The sequence below is a fragment of the Neoarius graeffei genome, chromosome 1 (assembly GCF_027579695.1).
Source record: "Neoarius graeffei isolate fNeoGra1 chromosome 1, fNeoGra1.pri, whole genome shotgun sequence".
NCBI classification, from domain to species: domain Eukaryota; kingdom Metazoa; phylum Chordata; class Actinopteri; order Siluriformes; family Ariidae; genus Neoarius; species Neoarius graeffei.
The window spans coordinates 24,705,175-24,726,243 of NC_083569.1; the positions used below are offsets into that span (position 1 = coordinate 24,705,175).

At 41.5% G+C, this 21,069-nt stretch overlaps 4 non-coding genes across 4 annotated transcripts; 1 reads left to right on the forward strand and 3 right to left on the reverse strand.

Annotated features, from left to right (window-relative positions):
• Positions 1 to 101: 101 nt before the first annotated feature.
• trnam-cau (transfer RNA methionine (anticodon CAU)) lies at positions 102 to 174 on the reverse strand. The gene has a single exon. It is a non-coding gene; the product is annotated as a tRNA-Met (tRNA).
• Positions 175 to 5,819: 5,645 nt separating this feature from the next.
• On the reverse strand, positions 5,820 to 5,901 carry trnas-gcu (transfer RNA serine (anticodon GCU)). Its single transcript has one exon. It is a non-coding gene; the product is annotated as a tRNA-Ser (tRNA).
• Positions 5,902 to 12,053: 6,152 nt separating this feature from the next.
• On the forward strand, positions 12,054 to 12,143 carry trnar-ucu (transfer RNA arginine (anticodon UCU)). Its single transcript is given in 2 exon segments — positions 12,054 to 12,090; positions 12,108 to 12,143. It is a non-coding gene; the product is annotated as a tRNA-Arg (tRNA).
• An 8,254-nt stretch (positions 12,144 to 20,397) lies between these two features.
• On the reverse strand, positions 20,398 to 20,512 carry LOC132895930 (U5 spliceosomal RNA). The gene has a single exon (XR_009655881.1). It is a non-coding gene; the product is annotated as a U5 spliceosomal RNA (small nuclear RNA).
• Positions 20,513 to 21,069: the final 557 nt, after the last annotated feature.

A 21,069-nucleotide genomic window follows, 5' to 3' on the forward strand; every position in this document is an offset into this window, starting at 1 on the left:
ATGAGAAATCTTGAGCAGCACTTGCTCACCTTCTGGTGTCAGTTTTCTCAATATCCCCTCTTTTATCTGGATCATCTTTCCACCTTCAAAATATCCCTTACAGGCCCCAGTGAGAATTGAACTCACAACCCCTGGTTTATGAGACCAGCACTCTCACCACTAAGCTATGGAGCCTTAACTCTTTCAGTGGTGCTGAAGATTGGGGCCACAGCAGAACCTTGAAGCCCCTGTGCTAATCCCCAAAACAGCCCACAGAACCTACTGTAACATCACTCACAACTTTAGTTCCTAACTGCAGTTAGCCTCTGTTTACTATTTGCCTCACAAAAAAAGGACACACATTTTAAATAATGGAGTGTGTCAATTGTAGAGTGGGCTGTGGACTGTACATTCTGGCTACTTTCTCAAGTATTTTTCACATTTTTACATAAGTAGATTTTGACTTAGTTTCTAAGGCAGCTGGGCCATAGAAGGTTCACGCTGCACGCTACACGTTCACGTGAAGAACCGGACCCTGGGCCATTAAACTTCATGCTTGGATGTTCACGTGTTGCGTCTGTTCTACTTTGACCGAGTAACCAACAATATGGACTCTTCGGATGACGACGATTGCCTCATTCTGCTTTTACTGAGACAGAGGAAGAGAAAAAGGAACAGAATTTGGAGCCGAGAACACTTCCTTCTGAGAGAAACCCGTGGTGAATTTCACCGAACATTCTATAATCTGCTTGACAATCCCGATGAAGAACTATTTTTCAATTATACCATTCAATTATATTTTTTCTGAAGTTTTCCCCTGAAAGCATAGAGTTATCTCCCTAGACCCGTTCTGATTGGCTGGCGCGGCGGTGACCGCATGCATTGACTGGAATTTCCATCTTCACGCCTAGAAAAAAGTGTGCATGTTCATTTCTCGCTTCACGCGTGAAGTGTGCAGCGTGCAGCGTGCAACGTGAACGCCGTTCTATGGCCCAGAGCAAGTCATGCTACGTTTGTCCACTTTTCTTTACACGCGTGTAGCGTGCAGCATGCAGCGTGAACCTTCTATGGCCCAGCTGCCTAAGAGCAATGTTTGTTTCCGGAGCATATATCCAAAACTATTCATGATATGGATTTGAAACTTGGTATACATATTAACAAGGTGATGTAGATGTGCCTTTTCATAATAAGAAATTTGAGAAGTTTTAATTTTTCATGTTTCCATGGAAACAATTTCAGACTTAGTTTCTCAGGTTAGTCTGAGGGGGAGGTTTTGTTTCCAGAGCAGAACTTGAAAATCATGAGTGATATGGTCTTGAAAGCAAGTGTCTGATTACCTGAGTAGTTTGCCATGATTGTATAGTGGTTAGTACTCTACGTTGTGGCTGCAGCAACCCCGGTTTGAATCCGGGTCATGGTAAAAGAAAAAAGCTACCTGAACAGGTATAATTTTGGGTTTACTGTCATTAGTCATTTGCACTGTTAGAGTTGATTTGTTTTTATTTATTTGTCTTCCATTCAATACTGACACTTTTGCACAGTTTTTATCTTCATTTATCACAATTCTTGATTTTAGCACTATTAATGCACAGTCACGTACAAAGCGCATATATAGGTTTTTTTAATTGTTACATTTTTATCTGTATATTGTAAAGTCAGCTTGTTCTTTTTTTAATTCTATTTTATGTTGCACAGTGTGTCTTTTTCTTTTCACATGTTTGATAACTTGCTGCTGCAACAAAACAAATTCCCAGCTTGGGAGCTATCTATCTATCTTAGTGATTACACAGCCTGATAATTACAATTCATTTTTTTATACCCCCACTCCAAAGAAGTGGGGATATACTGGTTTACCTCTGTCCGTCCGTCTGTCTCTCCGTCCATCCAAAACACCCTTTTTCTCAGCAACCACAAATCATAGCCACTTAGTACCAAACTTCAGCTTGGGGTTCTATACCGTGTATACCGTTTTCAGGTCTGTCCCACATCGACTTCCTGTTTACCAACTGAATGTATTTACGAAACATATAGGGTGGATTCACAAAATTTTCGAAACACTTTTCTCAGCAACTACAAATCACAACCGCTTGCAGGGGCTTCAAAGTTTGGGAGAATAGCAGGGTACAAATAATTTACAGCAGGGTGCAAAATCATAAAATGTCTGCCAGTGGTAGACATAATGCACGTAAAGCATGCAGGGGGGGGTTCAAAGGGGGGGGTGCCCCCCTTTGGGCACGGAAAATTTTATGAAATGCACTGAGAAATGGTGGCCTCTGGTAACTTTTAACAGTGAAAATAAAGGGTAATCAATACCATTTGGAAACATGAAATATGAAACCATACCTCAGTCATTTCATCAAATTTCAGAAATATTTGCAAACAAACACATAAAAAGTAGTCTGATTGAAATCCACATATGGATGATATAATAATTTTAAGTCTGATGTGCACTTTGACTAAGCTAAGGTGACAAGTTTCTCCAGATTCTCTAATACTATTGAAGAATATGGTGAAATCTTGAATACAGATGAAGAACTATATATATATGAGAGAGAGAGAGAGATGCAAGTACGAATTTTTCATGGGGCGGGATGGTTTGGAACAGGTCATCTAAAATTGGGATAACATTTACCCGGGACGGGTATTTGAGGCGGGTCGTCTAGCTTAAGCTTGATTAGCGTTGTTACGCACGCAGTTTGTTTTTTCGAGCAGCTGTCAAACGCAGAGTCAACTTTACGATCTGCGATTATAATGTCTTAAGCAAGGTTGAGAAACAGTGGACTAAGACGTATTTATTTTTCTATATCAACACAATGACAGAATAAATTTGCATTCAAAACGTACTTACCTTTCCCTCTAGACCTTTTTAGCCACACATCCAGCATGGAGCCGCTTGCAACTCTCTTCGTCGCCATTTGTGAGTCACATGATGGTATGAACCATTCACAGTCCATGGAACACTAAGCCAATCAGAGTATGGCTTACATACGGCACAAGAGGCAGTAATGGCTGCACTCATGTCGAGGATGTAAACAAAGTTGACGCGGCAACGGACATACGTGACATAGTGGATGTAATTTACGTTCACAACTTATTTTGCAGTCAGAAATATTTAATATTAAATTTTGTGACTCGACTGACAATAGCCGGTGGCATAACAAGCCACAGACGGCGATTTGCCACCGGTGACCGGCTAATTTTGAGACCGCTGTGCTTGATATTTGGTACCGAACTTCAGCTTGGGGTTCTATACTGTGTATACCGTTTTCAGGTCTGTCGCACATCGACTATCTGTTTACCGACTGAATGTATTTATGAAATATGGTGGATTTAGACGCCATTTCAAGAAGCAAAATGCTATTTCAAAATGACAGTTTACCAGGATGCTATTTGAAATACCTGGGGAGAACACTGCTCTTTACTTACTTGTCAGGGTTAATTATTTGTTGAAGTCAACATTCATAATAAGTATCCTATTCCTTCAATTGCTTGTATTCTGATATAAGCGAGAGCAAGGGGATACGTAAGTGAGCAGTAGCTCACAGTTGATATTGTTTTGTAATTCATTTATTCAAATCATCATAAATATGTATCACGATTTATCATTGCAATATATCATTACATGCTGAGTAAATATTATCATAAATAATGTTACACATGCAAACATTCGTATAAAAGCACACCCATTTGATCTATATAGGCCTTTAAAAGCGGGTGACTGGGAATATCGTGTGCTTGATATTGGATATACATGTGTGGAGTGTAACGAGAGAAGAACAGGGCTCACCGACTCCACAGCCACACTGGGGACGATCCTCTCATCGATCTCCTTCAGCTTGTCAGCAATCAGCTGTCTGTCCTCTGTGGCGATGATGGACTTTACAGGTGTGCCCAAAGCTTCATACCGTACTGCTGCAGTATGCCAATCTGAAACAGCACCACTCCTACCACAGGGTATCGTAGGTCGTAAGTTTAAGTATCCAGAAGTAGAGCTGCAGCTACAATCATTGACACCTTAATAATCTTTTGGCCATTGCAAAAGTAGAAGAGACTTTCAATATGTAAATTGTGCATGAATAGTCACTCAAACTTCCACTGAAAAAAAAATAAATTGATTCCCGATTACTTAGCATGTCAGATGATGTGACACCATTCCATAGTTATTGACACCGTTCCACAATTATTGACATCGAGATGAGAATTATTTTTTAAAATGGTATGTGGAATTAAGTTCGCAAAACAGTTTTTATTTAATTTTTTCAAATAGACTTGTCTCATCTCATCTCAAGCTGCTTTATCCTGTTCTACAGGGTCGCAGGCAAGCTTCCTCAGAAATTTTGCCCCAGAAATTTTGGGCCCCATGAAAGATTAGAATTTTGGGCCCCCCAGCTTTGCCCACCCTTGTCACAATTGCACTATTGTCATTATTTGACTTTTGATAGCCCATGGACCTTGAGTTTGTGATGAACTCCATACTCAGTAGCCGTACAAATGTTACCCATAAAAGACAGGAAACATCTTATTATAAATTTATTTCAAAGTGACAAGGAGTGACATTTCAATTTGATCAATTACGTACGTATTTCTTCATATGTTGTAACCTCTATCCCTCTTTTATGTGTGCTGCGCTTTCTCCAGCTCCTCAATTTGAAACCAATGGTTTAGAACGTGTGAACATTCCACACACATAACCATGTCAAACACTTGACTGGTGTCCGTTATTAGCAACACTTTAATCTAGCAAACTGTATATGGCGCTCGCTCATTAAAAGCTTCAATCCTAAAGCATTTATGGGTTGTATTGCTGCTTACCTCCTTCTCCAAAGGGGGGTTCAGTGGTTTGGTAGGGCGGAGGTCCCCCTGAGGCTGAATCTGTGCCTATTTAGGGCACCCCATTAGTTATGAAACTGGTTATTAGCACTAGTTATTAGCACCAGCATAACGTAATATTTCATCTTGTTTATCACACAAGTCAGTTCAGTTATTAAAATGGAAAATGTCACTGTACAAACTGTAAAAGTGTTCTCTTGATAGGCTAATCCAACCACGTTCATACTGTTCATTTACCATTCGCTGATATTTTGAACACGTGAGCGATAGCTACCTTTCTTTGGGAAAAACTGAGTGACCAGTTGCCTGCCTCTCCGGTCCCTCTCAGCTTTCAGCTGCCTTTCTTTACGTTTTTGACAGCCACTCTTCATATTTAGCGATCATAGACTGTACGCACTCCACTGCTGGCTGGCTGGCTGCTGCACCGCGACACAGCAGCAAGTAGCATTGCACTGATCAGCACACAGATTTAACGCATCGCACTTCTACCAGAACTGGACCGTACCATTTCGCAAAAGGGGGAGGGTTAAATGACAATATGTTGAAGAACTCAAGAAATAGACAACCTTGTTCAATTAGCTCATTTTACCAGATGGAATATTGCATTGTTGTTATTTCAAAAGTCTTATTAAAATCATATTATCAGCCCCTTAAAGGGCCCCATGGCAGTGCTGGGCCCCTAGAATTGTTCTAACCTTTCCCCCCCTGGTGGCGCCCATGTATCTGTGAAAACAGACACTATTTGGATTAAACCCACAACCTTGGCACTGTTTGTAACAATTACCTAATAAACTAACTCCACACTACTTTTCTGCAGATATGCTCCTCTGATGAGCTGTGAAGGTTAGCTTTCAACCTTCTTTGGATTGTGGGGGAAACCAGAGCATCCAGAGGAAACCAGACACAGGGAGAACATGCAAACTCCACACAGAAAGGCCCTCGCGAACCCGGAACCTTCTTGCTGTGAGGCGACCATGCTAACCACTACGCCACCCAAAAGAACAGGCATGCGACGAGGGTGGGATTCGAACCCACGCATGCAGAGCACAATGGATTAGCAGTCCATCGCCTTAACCTCTCGGCCACCTCGCCTATGTGTGTGTGCTTATTTATTTTGCATGATACAATGATCATTGGTGTGTTAGTAACACTGTCAAAGTCAAAACTCAGACTCATTAAAATATTTGTTGGAACATTATTGCTGTATATTAATTTAATAAGCCTGTTATGAAAACTACATAGAGCAACAGGGGGCAGCCAAGATGGCATCAGTGTAATATGTGATTTGTGGAGCTCCGGAACATGAAGAACAAAACCTAATGTGCTGAATTGCTAAATATGCTTAAGGGCTGATTAGAATGAACCTAATTGATAAACTAAATAGCTATTACAAGGACCGCGCTCAGAAACAATTTTTTAATCCTTGTTTTCTTTCATTTTATTCACTGTTATCCAACTATGCCTCAAGCTAACCATTCAGTGAACCTGCTAACTAAAGGAGAAGTGAACATAACACTATACGAACTAAACCCACAGGAGTTGGTAACAGTGGCAGCTCCTGAATTTTTTTTCAGGGGGGGCAATTTTCCCCCGTTATGTCTACACGGACCATAAATGTCCACAGGACTGAAGTAAATTGACCTAGGTAGCAAGTCAACTGTTCTACAGAATGTTCTGTAAATAGATTTTGTATTTCAAACTCCATGACCAGCAAGAATTTTACAGACTGTGCAACTTAAGGACAAACAGGAAAGTGCATTTACTGTAACAAAACATTGTAAATAGTTGGCTAACATAACAATAGCAGTTGAATAAATAGATGAGTGGATCTTTAGATCTTGCAATTACTGGTATTTACCAAGGATATTACCAAAGTGCTAACTCTCAGAGCAAAGTGTGGCAAATATAAAAATGCACATTGAAAACATCAAAAGTGAACGGATTCTGTGACTGTGTGTGAGTCACGAAGTCAACCAAACCCAGAAAAACACCACGGTGACTGGAGTCCTCAGTTTCGTCTTTGCCTCGTAGAGCTAACTAGAACACTCCACAAAATTTCACACACTGGATGAGCCGGTTTAATATGTGCCTGTTCTTGCTCACCTCATCGTTGTGGCGGTGAACTGCTAGCCTGTAGCCCTCATCCAGTTCTGTAGCGATGTTCACTCTCCCAAAAGCCGAACATTTCACGCAGCTGCCCATGTGAATCTTTGATGACTCATGTTTTTTAATTTTCTCCGACAAATGATGCATGTCCGAAACTCCAGTGACCATCCAAGCAGTGTTGTCCGTGGAGCCACCTCCAGGGTGGAAAAGTAAGCAGGGGGAGCAGAAAACTGCTGAGGCATCCTCGCAGCCAGCTCGCCAGGATTTGCACTGGGACCATGTTGAAGTAAAACCTCGAGTATATGATTCCCCCCCTTGTCGAAATTTGTTTTATGTTTAGATTTGGTCGAGGGGGTCCAGCTTGTTTTGTTGCCAATTTAGCTCGATTTGATTGCTGACTAAATGGAACTTCTTTTAAGGACTGCACTGAATTGCTTTCCGCATCCATCTCACCTCAGAAACTGAGCGGATCGAATGCAACTTTGCCGCGCTTCACAGTGACGTAAGCATGTTAGGGCAAGCCCCCCCGGAACCCATAGAGATTGCATTGAAGTGTCAGTCAGGAGAAAAAAAATATATTAACATGGGACTCTATCAGTGAACTCTTGGGCGATTTTCAACGTGACTGAAATCGCCCCAAAAGGGGTGGTATTCTAGAAGCAAGACCACCCTGATTGGACAATGATACCCAGAGACAGATTAAAACAGCCTCAAGCAGCGCTGGTGAAAGTTTGTTTTAAAAAAAGAAAAAAAAACTTTTTTTTTTCATTTTGGCAATGCGTCACCCAATCACCCTTATGCACCAGCCGCCCTTGGTTGGTAAGCATACTTGCTATTTTTTCAGGTTATCCATCAATATGGAAACAGAGGAAGATAGCTGCGCTGTAATGCATTTCTATGCCAGAGAGTATCTGAGTGAAAAGTTTGAACCAGATGGTTTACAAGACATAATGGAACAGTGTTTGGTGCCACTACCAGAAACTCCAAAACCACAACCAGCCAAAAAGTCGAAGACACATGCCAGTGACGAGGATCATAAAGAGGCTGTGCCCATCTTGCTTTTGCTAAAAATAATGGAAAGAATTGAAAAGATGCAAGAAGAATCTCTCAAATGGCTGCAGTCACTTGAGGCAATGGTTAAAGATAATACAAATTCCATTAAAAATGTCACCGACGTCCTTGATTCTATGGGGAAACAGGTAGAAGACATGAAAAATAAAGTCGTCGCCTTACAAAGTAAAGTCCACATCTTAGAAAAAGAGAACAGTGTCCTCAGAAACAATGCAGCAACCTGGATGCCTAAAGAAGATGGAATCTACAAGTGTCTGGCATTCCAGAGCAAGCAGGTGAGAACGTGAAGAATATCATCGTTGACATTTTCAAACACATTTCCCTGGACATCGTGGACCAGCTGGCTTACTCAGTGGACATTGCTCACAGATTAGGTCCCTGCTCTGCAGAGGTGTGCTCCAGCTGTTGCATCATAGTTCAATTCCTGTCATGAGCACACAGGGACATTGGCAGTGGCATTTCCAAAACCCCAGGGCAGTCCTGAGATCACTGAAATATGCACAACTCACAGCAAACCCAAAGAAGTGTGCAATTTGGTGGGTGGAAGTACAGTATCTGGGCTTTCACTTGGGTCATGGGCAGGTGCATCCCTAAATTGATAAGAATGCAGCGATTGTGGCCTGCCCAAGACTCAAGACCAAAAAGGTTCCTGGGGCTGGCTGGCTATTACAGGAGTTTTTTCCTAATTTTTTGGACTTTACCAGCCTGCTGACTGAGCTCACTAAAAAGGGAGCACTAGAGCTCATCTAGTGAACAGAGCAACTGTGCAACGGAGGACGGAGCCATGCAAACGGACTTTTTCACAGATTGAAATATTGTTTCTCCAAGACCCTCGGTGTAAACATAAATACACAAACCAAACAAGCATTAATTTAAAAAAAAGCACACACATACAATACCACACAAACAGAAATAGCGCAAATTGTATTAGTGTAAATGGTAACAGTGCAAAATGGCTAAGGATATGGGAGTATCTGCAATATGCAAATCATGATCCATTTACAGGATGAGTACTTTTACTAACTTAGAAATAAAATATTATTAGAAGAACATTATCATCAGAGGGTCTACCATTGGCAATTTATAATAGTCATAATGGACATTAACATTGACTGTAGGCATATTAAAGTTTGGTCTTTAGTCACTGGATTTATCTAGATCTGTTACTATTAATAAGATTTAATTGACACGAAGTGTGGTGAGTCATTCATATATATACACACATTTTATATATGCATACTGTATATATATATATATATATATCTATCCTAAAGGACACTTCAGCCCAACACCACCCCATGTTAACTGAACTACATGCCTTTGAACTGTGGGGTTAACCAGAGCTGACACAGGGAGAACACGCAAACTCCATACAGAAAGGCCCCACCAGCCGCTGGGCTCAAACCCAGAACCTTCTTGCTGTAAGGCGACAGTGTGAACCACTACATTCCCCTGTTAATAAATTGCTAAAGCCTCCCCGTCAGGGAATCGAACCCCCCTCTTCCGCGTGACAGACGGAGATACTGTCCATTATACTAACGAGGATGACGCAATAACCCTCATTAATCAATCGAAAGTGTAGAAATGACAGGGTTCACGTGTGATTCATGAAACGTTTGTATCTTGCCAATCACAGCGTAAGAATGATTGGGCATTGATAAATGTGGTGGGTGAAAACCACTGTCATTTAAATATCACAATCCTAAATATTATCGGTTTAGAGGCTCCTTGACTTTACGACATGAAGAACAGAAGGGCAATAATATAACAACAACCAATCAGAATTCAGATACAACAACCAATCAGAATTCAGATGCACTCTATTGCCAAGTAAAATTATAACGTTTCAACGTATCAAAAAAGTTCTCGAGCGCTCGTGCTGTTTTACCGTTAGACCAATCACATCTCAGCTTAAACTCGCATTCTAAACTAGTTGCAGCTCCCCCAGAAGAGAGCGACTCCCCCTGCAGCCTCATGGAACGCAGGGTTTAAGGCTCCGGATGGGTTTTACTGCCGTTTATGAGGGAAAGGAACATACACCCTCCCGACAGCCAATAAAACACATTTGCAAATTGGTAGAATGAGTTAATCATCACATGCAAGATTTTCAATTAATCAAATGAATTATTATTATTATTATTATTATTATTATTATTATTATTATTATTATGAATGAATTACTACAGTTCTAAACTTCAAATTTTAAAAGTCTGGGCTTTGGAGAGATGATGGATCTCTTTTGGTGGAACACAACGGAGCAAAATATTGTGACCCCCCAAGACGATGTCTCTCTTCAAAAGGATCCAGCTGTTGGGGGCGGAGTCTAGCTGTGTTTACCTTTCTGGAGTTTCATCACTGGCGGCTCGTTAATAGGGGCGATTTGGGCGACGCACTCCCAAACAGGGAGGGAGATTTTTTTTTTTTTTTTATATCTACTCCTACTACCAACAGTAATGTCATTGTCCAATCAGGCTAAGGTCGCGCCTGGTGTAGCCACGCCCTTTTGGGGCGATTTCTGTCAGGTTCAGATTTGCCCCCAAATCTCCCATTGACACTAATGGTACGTACGTTTTTTTCGAAAATCATCCTCCCAATGCATTTTCTATTGGGTTTTATGTGCTCGCACAAGCAGCGTGCTTACGTCATACGCCTGTTGCGCCGCGCAAGTGTTGCCAGATTGGTTTTAAGTGCATTTTTGCGGGTTTTGAACATAATTTTGGGCTGGAAAATTATTATTATTAAATAATATTAACGCATTGCATTCTCTCAGACCACTCATCAATCTCTATAGAACGCCTGCCTCCTTACTATGACCTTTATCTAGACATTGGCGTTTAAATCCATCTCTTCTTAGCAATCCTGCATTTTTAACATATTTAGGAAATCAATGGGAACTTTTTTACTTCTACAAATGATTCACCTGAGGTTTCAGCCTCGACCTTATGGGAAACAGACAAGGCCTTCCTCAAAGGGTCTATCATTTTTTTACACAACTGCGAAGAGGAAGAATATATTAGCAAAACAGTTGGAGCTTGATCAAGACATTGCTATCTTGGAAAGAGATTTTAAAGTGTCTTTCTCCAGTTCTGTGTTGAAGAAATTAGAAGCAGCCAGATCTGCTTTAGATCAACTGCTAACTCAAAAAGCAGAATCAGCAATATTTTATGCCAGGCACAGACTGTTTGAATCTGGGAATAAATCCGTCTGGCTACTTGCTCATCTACTGTAGCTCAAGCTATACTCATCTGAGTGTCAAAACATATCAATTCTAAGGATTTTTTTTTTGACAGAATTAATCTCCCTACCCTATCTGAAGAAGGCAGAAAAGGTCTGTGTAGGCCAGTCACAGCCTAGGAAGTTTTGGAGGCCATTAAATCCCTACAGAGTGGGAAAGCACCAGGCCCTGATGGGTTTGGACCTGAATTTTATAAAAACATGGCAAAGTTTGAAGTGGGGCATTTAACTAACATGTTTATGGAATCATTTAAGAGGGGCACACTCCCACCAACTTTAAATCTCACCCATATTTCTCTGATTTTAAAGAAAGATAAATCTCCTGATCTTTGTACATTCTATAGACCAATAAGCTTGCTTGGGGTTGATTGTAAAATTTTGTCTACGCTTCTGGCTAGAAGTTTGAAAGAAGTGTTGCCCATTTAAGTGAGACTGGACCAGACAGGATTCATCAAGGGTAGGAACTCACACTCCAGTGTCTGACGGCTTCTAAATGTTATACAATTAACGCAAATGACAAAAAAGCAAGGTTGTTGCTGTGTCACTGGATGCTGAAAAAGCATTTGATCAGGTGGGAGTATCTATTTGATGTTTTGAACAGGTATGGTTTGGACTCCAGTTTTGTTGAGTGGATCAAGGTGCTGTACAGGTCCCCAGCTGCGAGGGTTTTCATAAATGGTTCAGTATCGGATACCTTCCCCTTGAGTAGAGGTACTCATCAGGGCTGTCCTCTCTCACCTTTATGATTTGCACTGGAACAGAACAGGAAATGTGAGGCCAGCCAGGAATTTGAAAGAATCTGAGAGGAAACACCACAAAGGCAAGGTAAAATGGGCTCTGTGGCGCAAAGGATAGCGTGTTGGACTTCTAGAGTCATCAGAGAAGCCATTCAAAGGTTGTGGGTTCAAGTCCCATCAGAGTCATTTCCTTTTGCATACGCTCTGCAGGGAAGCTTCTTCCAAATGAAATCGTCGACCTGATGCGAAATCCTTTGGATATGGCCATTCCCTCTTTTCCATCTGAGATGCAATTCTTTCTTGACCCCAGTCAAACAGTAATATCACCATGTTCCACCTCTTCCTACGAATTTGGCCAAAAGGAAGCTGTACCTGAAATTCCAGTTCCTCACAATACTCATGACATTCACTCCTGCCATAATTTGTGCTTACACCTCCAAAGCCCACACTTGCGTTCTCCATGTTGGAGAAAACCCAGCAGCGCCTGATGCAAGACTCTACTGAATGTTGATTTCAGTTGCTCACAGAGAAGGCTTGCTGCATTTAAAGGCTTGCCGATTCAGGTCCTGCCACAGGTCTTTGCTCTCGAGACTCTCTTGAAGGTTTCTTTCAATTGCTGACAAAAATGCACCTCTACAATCAAGAAGTATGGGCAAGTAGTACTGTATGGCGCCCATAATTGTGGAAGAGCGTGAGATGAAAAGCCATGCCAAGATGATAAAACTGGCCCAATAGGGACTGCCAGTAAACAGGAGCCATGGTATCCCAGCAGTGCCTGAGACAAAAGTCTTCTGTCAGTGCAAGACCAATTCCTTCCGTGCCCATCTTACTTTCTGAGCTGAAAACCGAGTGAAGATGGCATGGTGGCATACTGGATGTTGAATTGCAGACCTTGTGCTGATGCTTGTGGGTTGAGATCCTCCCAGAGTTCATTGGTTTTGAGGTTTACTGCATGTTCATTTCATCTGTTATGATGAGAAAAGGACTTGTCCCTGGAACAGAACAGGAAATGTGAGGCCAGCCAGGAATTTGAAAGAATCTGAGAGGAAACACCACAAAGGCAGGGCAAAATGGGCTCTGTGGCACAAAGGATAGTGTGTTGGACTTCTAAGGTCATCGGAGAAGCCATTCAAAGGTTGTGGGTTTAAGTCCCACCAGAGTCATTTCCTTTTGCATACACTCTGCAGGGAAGCTTCTTCCAACCGAAATCGTCGACCGAGGCGAAATCCTTTGGATATGGCCATTCCCTCTTTTCCATCTGAGATGCAATTCTTTCTTGACCCCAGTCAAACAGAAATATCACCATGTTCCACCTCTTCCTATGAATTTGCCCAAAAGGAAGCTGTACCTGAAATTCCAGTTCCTCACAATACTCATGACATTCACTCCTGCCATAATTTGTGCTTACACCTCCAAAGCCCACACTTGTGTTCTCCATGTGGGAGAAAACCCAGCAGTGCCTGATGCAAGACTCTACTGAATGTTGATTTCAGTTGCTCACAGAGAAGGCTTGTTACATTTAAAGGCTTGCCGATTCAGGTCCTGCCACAGGTCTTTGCTCTCGAGACTCTCTTGAAGGTTTCTTTCAATTGCTGACAAAAATGCACCTCTACAATCAAGAAGTACAGGCAAGCAGTATGCCACCCATAATTGTGGAAGAGCGTGAGATGAAAAGCCATGCCAAGATGATAAATCTGGCCCAAAAGGGACTGCCAGTAAACAGGAGCCATGGTATCCCAGCAGTGCCTGAGACAAAAGTCTTCTGTTGGTGCAAGACCAATTCCTTCCGTGAAGATGTTTGACGTCTTCAATATCGCTTGCCTTCAGTATGTAAACAAAGCTTGCTTGTCCCCCAGGACAAGGGCAGTAACGGTTGCGAATGTAAGTGTGACAGCGGTGCAAGGGGTCTGTTGCAAATTTTGGCAATGTGGCACAAAGTTATTGAAGGGAACTTATTTGTAATCTCACCATCTGGTGTGACCCAGATGAGGATGGGTTCTCTTTTGAGTCTGGTTGTTCTCAAGGTTTCTTCCTCATGTCATCTCGTGGAGTTTTTGGTTGTTTCTCAGAGATGAACCCTTAAATGTTGTACAAAAAAAAAACAACCTCCTTCAAGATTGTTTCCCAGCAAAACAAGTCCTAGCCACTGACATAAGCAGTTCTTGGTTCTAAACCAGCAAGGATTTGGTGGCACACTGTGACCAGTTTTCCTGGCTGAGAGCTGTTTCTTTGGCTGTGGAAACTTCAAGAACTGGCTCAAGATTAGGCACCAGCTCGGAACCAGCCCTCAGTGGAAAAGTGGTGACTTGGTGGACAAGTGGTATTCGAGGATCAGCAAAGGGTCCTCAAGGTTCTGCTTTGGGCTGACTCTACAATAGATAGGTGCCTGTTTAGAGCACTGGTCTTGTAAACCAGGGGTGGTGATTTCAATTCTCACTGGGGCCTTTGACCTTCCTTCTGAAGGTAGAGAGTTCTGATCTGAGATATTGGGACTGAGGAAAAGTGGTGCCTGTATCATTCATTGCTTGTGAGTTCTCACTGTTTCTTCAAAACAGTTCTGCTCAATTCTCTATCAGTGAGCCAGTTGATATAAAAAAAAAGACTGCAGCTAAAACTCTAAAGGATTCTTATCATGCTGCACATATTTGTAAGTTCCTGGTGACACAATTATAATTTTGGACTATGTAGTGCTAGGAAACTTCGGACAAGAAGACTATGAGATATGCATGGAAAAAGCATGAGGTTGAGAAAATTACTTTTTTTTTAAGAACCAAAAACACTGGTCAGCTTTTTTTGGTTGGAGTTCTCATCACCTGAAAACCACTGGCTGCTGCTGAGGATGGCCCCACATGAAGAGCCTATTCAAGCGAGTAGGACGCTTCTTTGCTTTGCTCCTGCTTTGCTTCTGCTTGATCTTTATTTTATTTTACTTTTTCACTTAATTTCCACTATTTCTTCATTTTATTTTTCACCTTTACAAGATAAGTTAGCTTTTAAAACAAAATGCCAGGGGGCAAAAAATCCAGGAGATCCTGCAGAAAATGCACAGAACTAGAACAGAGGATTTCTATCCTGGAATCAAAGATTGATGCTCTGCCAAAGACGGATGAACTAAGAGCGATATCTCACGAAAGGAGTACAGAAACAGTGGCTGAGAATGCAGAGATTGCACCCCGACAGGCCAATGGCATTGCAAATCGAGTGGATGAATGCATCGATCTAACAAAGCAAAATGTGAGTACAGAAAACTGGCACACGATGGGTGGCAGGCCCAAAAATAAAAACAGAAGAGTAATTACCTCAACACCAGTTCGTTTTGATACTATGCAACCCATGCTCCACAGCCATGCTATTAGAAATAGAGCCAGGTCTACAAACTACAATAGGATTTACAATCTTATGGAAAATCCATAGCCCATAAGGCTTCCGAACAAATTTGAATGCCTCAGGGATGTGGAAGCGGAATTTTCAGGCGGACAAGCACATCATAGAAAGAGATCGCACCACAACCGAAGAGCTGTAGGAAGAGGCAAAAAGCAGTTCGTAACACCACCTGATCCCACAACCCTTGTTCTTGGTGATTCCACTGTAAGACATTTAAAAGGACATGGGATGATTATTTGCAGTGTTGGGCAAGTTACTTCAAAACTGTTTTGCATTATTTATTACTTGTTACTGTCATTTTAAAGTAATGAGTTACATTACAATATTACTGTATTTAAAATGTAAGGCATTACACTACTATTGCATTACTTTTAAGTTACTCTCACCAAAATAACTGGAAGTATGGATTTGGCAATCTAAATGTAGCTCAAGACGCTCAATTAGCTCATCACACATCCAGTGGAAGGTGATGTGGTATCTGACTGAGCTTGGCTTATGGTTAAAAACAGTAGACTATAATAGCCACAGTGATGGCTCATGGCACAATACAAGGAACAATCATTGCAAGAACAGACAATAGGTGAAAGTCTGGCAAATTGTGATAGAAATACTGTAACTTTAGGCCTATTCATATTAACATTAATTGAACTTTAATGTATTGTAATGTCTAAAGATATGACAGGATACAAGATTAGCATTTCTATGCCTTTATTGTTTTCAAGTTTATAGCATTAAGCATAGTTTATGCTTCATAAAAAAAAAAAAGATTAGCCCTAAGGGATATGACTCCATCATTTCAGAAATTTAACAAAAATGAACATATTATGGCAAATCGTAGCCTACAATAAAACTGGCCTGAAAAAAAAACCCACAAGCCTTTTAAATCACAGCTAGACAATGACTATTAGCTATATGAGGCTACCCAGTCACATTTTGAAAAACAGAATTAGAAATAACAAAATCAAAGTGCTTTTAATGATATTGAAGTGCTTAGACATATTAGCCCTCGAAGGAAAGGCAGCTCAATCACTTTAGTCTGACTTCCGACCAGAAAAAAAAACTCAGTTATACAGGACAAAAATACGGAAGCCGAGAAAGGCCCTTCATATAATCCTTTTTTTACTCACCTTGTTATCCCGAGACAGGGCCGCTGACAGCTTTGGCTGGGCCTGGGACAAAATGCTCTGAATGGGCCCCCCCAACAACCCACACACACACCCACCTCTCTTATCCCAGTCTCTACTCACTCCAACCCTTAAATGACAGGTATTCAAAAACCATTCAACCGGTCAACAACCATTTCATTTTAGCATTTCAACATTTTTACAGTTTTAACATTTTAACATTTCCTTAGTCTGCAACGATTCAGGTGCGAAATGCAATGCGCCGGACTTTTGTTGTGCAGGCGTGCGTACTGTCCAGTGTGAAAAGCATAGAAGAACACACCGCTCGAGAAACGGCGGGATATGATTGCGGGCTAATGTGAATATTCTTAGCTTCAATCAGATATATGAAACGCAATGTTATTAAGCCGTTGTGGTCATTAAATGATTCAATGCCCTGTGCGTTTGATATGGTGTTCAGTGTGACTTGCTCTCCCCTCGTTTGTAACATGAATTGCATGCCGCGCGTGCCTTGGTTGGGGTTACTTTACGGGGCTGGAAAAAGTTGGCTGTGTCTTACCCAGTGATGGGAATAACGGCATTAGAAATAAACGGCGTTACTTTTTTTAGTAACGAGTAATCTAACTAATTACTTTTTACATCGTTATAACGCCGTTCCCATTACTTACAATAAAATACTATGCGTTACTTTATGAAAGGTGTTCTCATCTGGTACGCTGCTCGTTCAGCCTTTCTTTCCTCTGCTTTAGTGTGGGGCGGGGAGACGCGAGACAACGGCACAGTAAGCCAATCAGAGTAGATTTGGACAACATACGTGGGTAGGCCACGCCTACTGCACTACTGCGCGCTCTTTCAATCGGAAGACACAGCGATGGCGAGCGGTCAGCCCAGCACTGTGCTTTCACATTGGAAATACAGCCATTACTTTTCATTACTTGAAATAAACGGCAAGAGTGTTTACGTGCAATGCACATTATGTCGAGGAACAAAGCGTTTGTCCTCGTCCTCGTTTGGCCAGTAATTAGTAACATAATTTTAATAACTACAAAAATATATTACATTTGATAGATGTCTTATCTCACATTGTCCCACAAAAATATTAATATAGTGTAGATAACGTTACTAATTGGTTCTGTTAAGTGTCCATTTCAGTCATTAAACACATTTAACATTCACTTTTATTATGATTACACTAATTGAATTTGATTTTTTTTGAGGGGGAACAAAATGTAACGGAATAATTACTTTCTCTGGTAATTAGTTACTTTTATGACAAAGTAACTCTGTTACTAACTCAATTACTTTTTGGGAAAAGTAACTAGTAACTATAACTAATTACTTTTTGAAAGTAACGTGCCCAACACTGGTCTTACCTGGCTCAGCTGCCCCACTGCCTTTGCTAGTACCTGCTGCATCATCCAAATCTTTTTAAAAATATTTATGCAGTGAGCCCCTGAGTCTCTTGGTTTCTTCCTCTCTTTTTCTCTTTTCTTTTCTTTTCTTTTCTGTGCTCCTGACTTGTGCATGTTGGCAAATGGCACGCACGCTGATTGTCGAAGCGCTATGATCGAACGATGTCGTTTTTTTCCCCTTAATCAAAGAGTCAGACCAAACCATTTTTGCATTAGGGGTGGTAGGGGGTTCTTGACGCCTTTTTCAAAGACAATAAAGGCAAAAGATCTAGAAATCATTTATTGAATGCAAATATAGCACATTTCTCCCCCAAATCAACACATTTTGAAATGAAATAAAATAATCGCAACTTCATGAGAGCCCAGTTCTGCCCCCCCCCCCCCCCCCCCCCCCCATTCCTGGGCCCGGGACAACATACCCGTTTGTCCCCCCCTGTCGGTGGGCCTGCCTGAGATAACAACATAATTAATTCAGGATCTCGAGAAAACAACACAACTAATTCGAGATCTCGAGAAAACAAAACAATTATTCCGTGATCTCAAGAAAACAAAACAATTATTTCATGATCTCAAGAAAACAGCTGAGAAATGGTTCATTCAGGTACGCTAAGAGACTTGTGATATGCTGACTTTGGGGCTATTTCTTATTCTGTATAGACGCAACTTTGGTCATTAGAATGTCTGGAATAATCGATCCCCTAATAAGGCAATATTTTGATCAGGGGTTGACACAGGGAGAGATTGCATTAAGTCTTTTAATAAGGGATAATTTCAAAATTAGTCTGCGGCACCTCCGCAGAAGACTGGCCCGGCTTCGTCTCTACCGACGGAGATACAGTGATCCAGCTGAGATTATGAAATAATTGTTTTGTTTTCTCGAGATCTCAAATTAGTTGTGATGTTTTCTCGAGATCCTGAATGAATTATGTCGTTATCTCGGGATAACAATGTGAATAAAAAAAGATTATATGAAGGGCCTCTCGCGGCTTCCATAGGAAAAATGTAAACAAACTGTCAGCATATCTTCAACAACATACTCCACCACAAGTCTCCTAACCTCCTGAGGCTGAAGGAGCATCTCAGAGCAGGCGAACGTTAATTTTGGCTGCTTTGTGATTTTATCGCCACTCTCATCCTCCGCTTGCTTCCTTCATGTTGCTGTGGCACCTCTGTGAATGTTTAGTTAAATTCTCATCTCATCTCATTATCTCTAGCCGCTTTATCCTGTTCTACAGGGTCGCAGGCAAGCTGGAGCCTATCCCAGCTGACTACGGGCGAAAGGCGGGGTACACCCTGGACAAGTCGCCAGGTCATCACAGGGCTGACACATAGACACAGACAACCATTCACACTCACAGTCAATTTAGAGTCACCAGTTAACCTAACCTGCATGTCTTTGGGAGAAACCGGAGCACCCGGAGGAAACCCACGCGGACACCATGCAAACTCCGCACAGAAAGGCCCTCGCCGGCTACAGGGCTCGAACCCGGACCTTCTTGCTGTGAGGCGGCAGCGCTAACCACTACACCACCGTGCCGCCCCTATTTAGTTAAATTACTGGTGCTATTTCGGGAAGTGGACAGTTCTTTAGGTTTAGCACACAAAGTGCATCTGACTACGATGTTCTTCACATCCTTATTTTTCACAAACTTAAAGTAATGGGCGTATGCCCATCTGGAGAATGTGCTATCCGACATTAGATCAGCTGCAGGTTCACTCATCTCTCTCTCCTGTCTGACTAGCCTAAAGGAAAAGGCAGTGAAACATTTTGCGTGGACGTTTCACCTCTGCTGATCTCGCGTGATTTTGGCGAATTTGTTTGAAGGAAAAAAAACCAACCACTTCATTCCAGGTTAAAAATGCATTGTAACGCGCATTACTGACATTTGTACCGAGTAAAATATTACCAAATTTTTTCTGTAATGCCTTACATTACCGCGTTACTGCAAAAAGCAATGCATTACAGTAATTCGTTACTTTTGTAACGCATTACTCCCAACACTGATTATTTGCTGCCTTCCAAATGCATCCATCTCTGACACCAAAGACAGCATTTTGAAACTCATGTCCAAGCATAAAACTATCAAACGTATTGTTGTGCATGTGGGAGCAAATGATGTTTTCAGAGAACAGCTGTTTGTCCAAGATGATTTCAGAAACCTTTTTTCTGATCTCTATAAGACTAGAATACAATCTTTTATCAGTGGCCCACTCCTGCAAGGGGAAGCTTTGCATTTACTAGACTCTTCAGTCTTAACACCTGGCTTGGAAAAACTTATTTTTTATTTGGTACCTGTATAAACTTCATAGACAATTTTAACCTTTTCTGGAATCGCAGAGAATTCTTCAAGCCAAATATCACTGAACTCAGCCGGGTTGGGTAGAAAGGTAACAGAAAGGTAAACACAGCTAGACTCCGCCCCCAACAGCTGGATCCTTTTGAAGAGAGACATCACCGTGTGTGTGTGGTTTCCATGCAAAAGGTTCGATATTTCTAACATTTGACCATGAAACATGTCCAGCTCTACCAGAGCAAAGCCTGCAAAAATAAGCTGAGCTCATTAACATCCCTCTCCCCGGAAATCTTTAGTAAAAGGTGAAAGATTTGCGCGTCAGTGAAGAGAAACCTGAGCTGCACTGAACACTGGATCAGGTTAGTGACACTGGATTGGAGGCTGGGAGACTCTCAGCGCTGCCGCTGTGATGCTTGGAGTTGTGGCTGAGGAGCTCATTACGGAAACACCTGGGATTGCCTTTAAAAGGAGGAGCCTTTGGGAAATGGCGGGGGCTTGGAGCTCATCACCTGCTGTCTTCGGTTTGGTTATTTGTTATGGCTTTGTTTTATATTTGTTTTTTCTTTCATGTTACAGCTCTTCACTACACTATCATCACATGCTTGCACTGTCTAACACTACTGATTAATTGCCTTACTCACACCATTCATTCATTTTGTAAATATTTCTATTTTCTTTAAGAATTAAGATCTTCAGTCCCTGTCCTTGTCCTCCTTCCTTTGTTGTGATTTGTGAATCAGTCGGAACGCTAAGTCATATCAAAAGGCGCGGTCACGTGACTGCAGCTATGTGAGCTTTGAACCCTGACATTACAAAAGTATAAGTTTAGAAACACAAGCCAAATGTGACCAACATACAAATAAACAACTCAAAACACATTTCAATGAAGTATTAAACT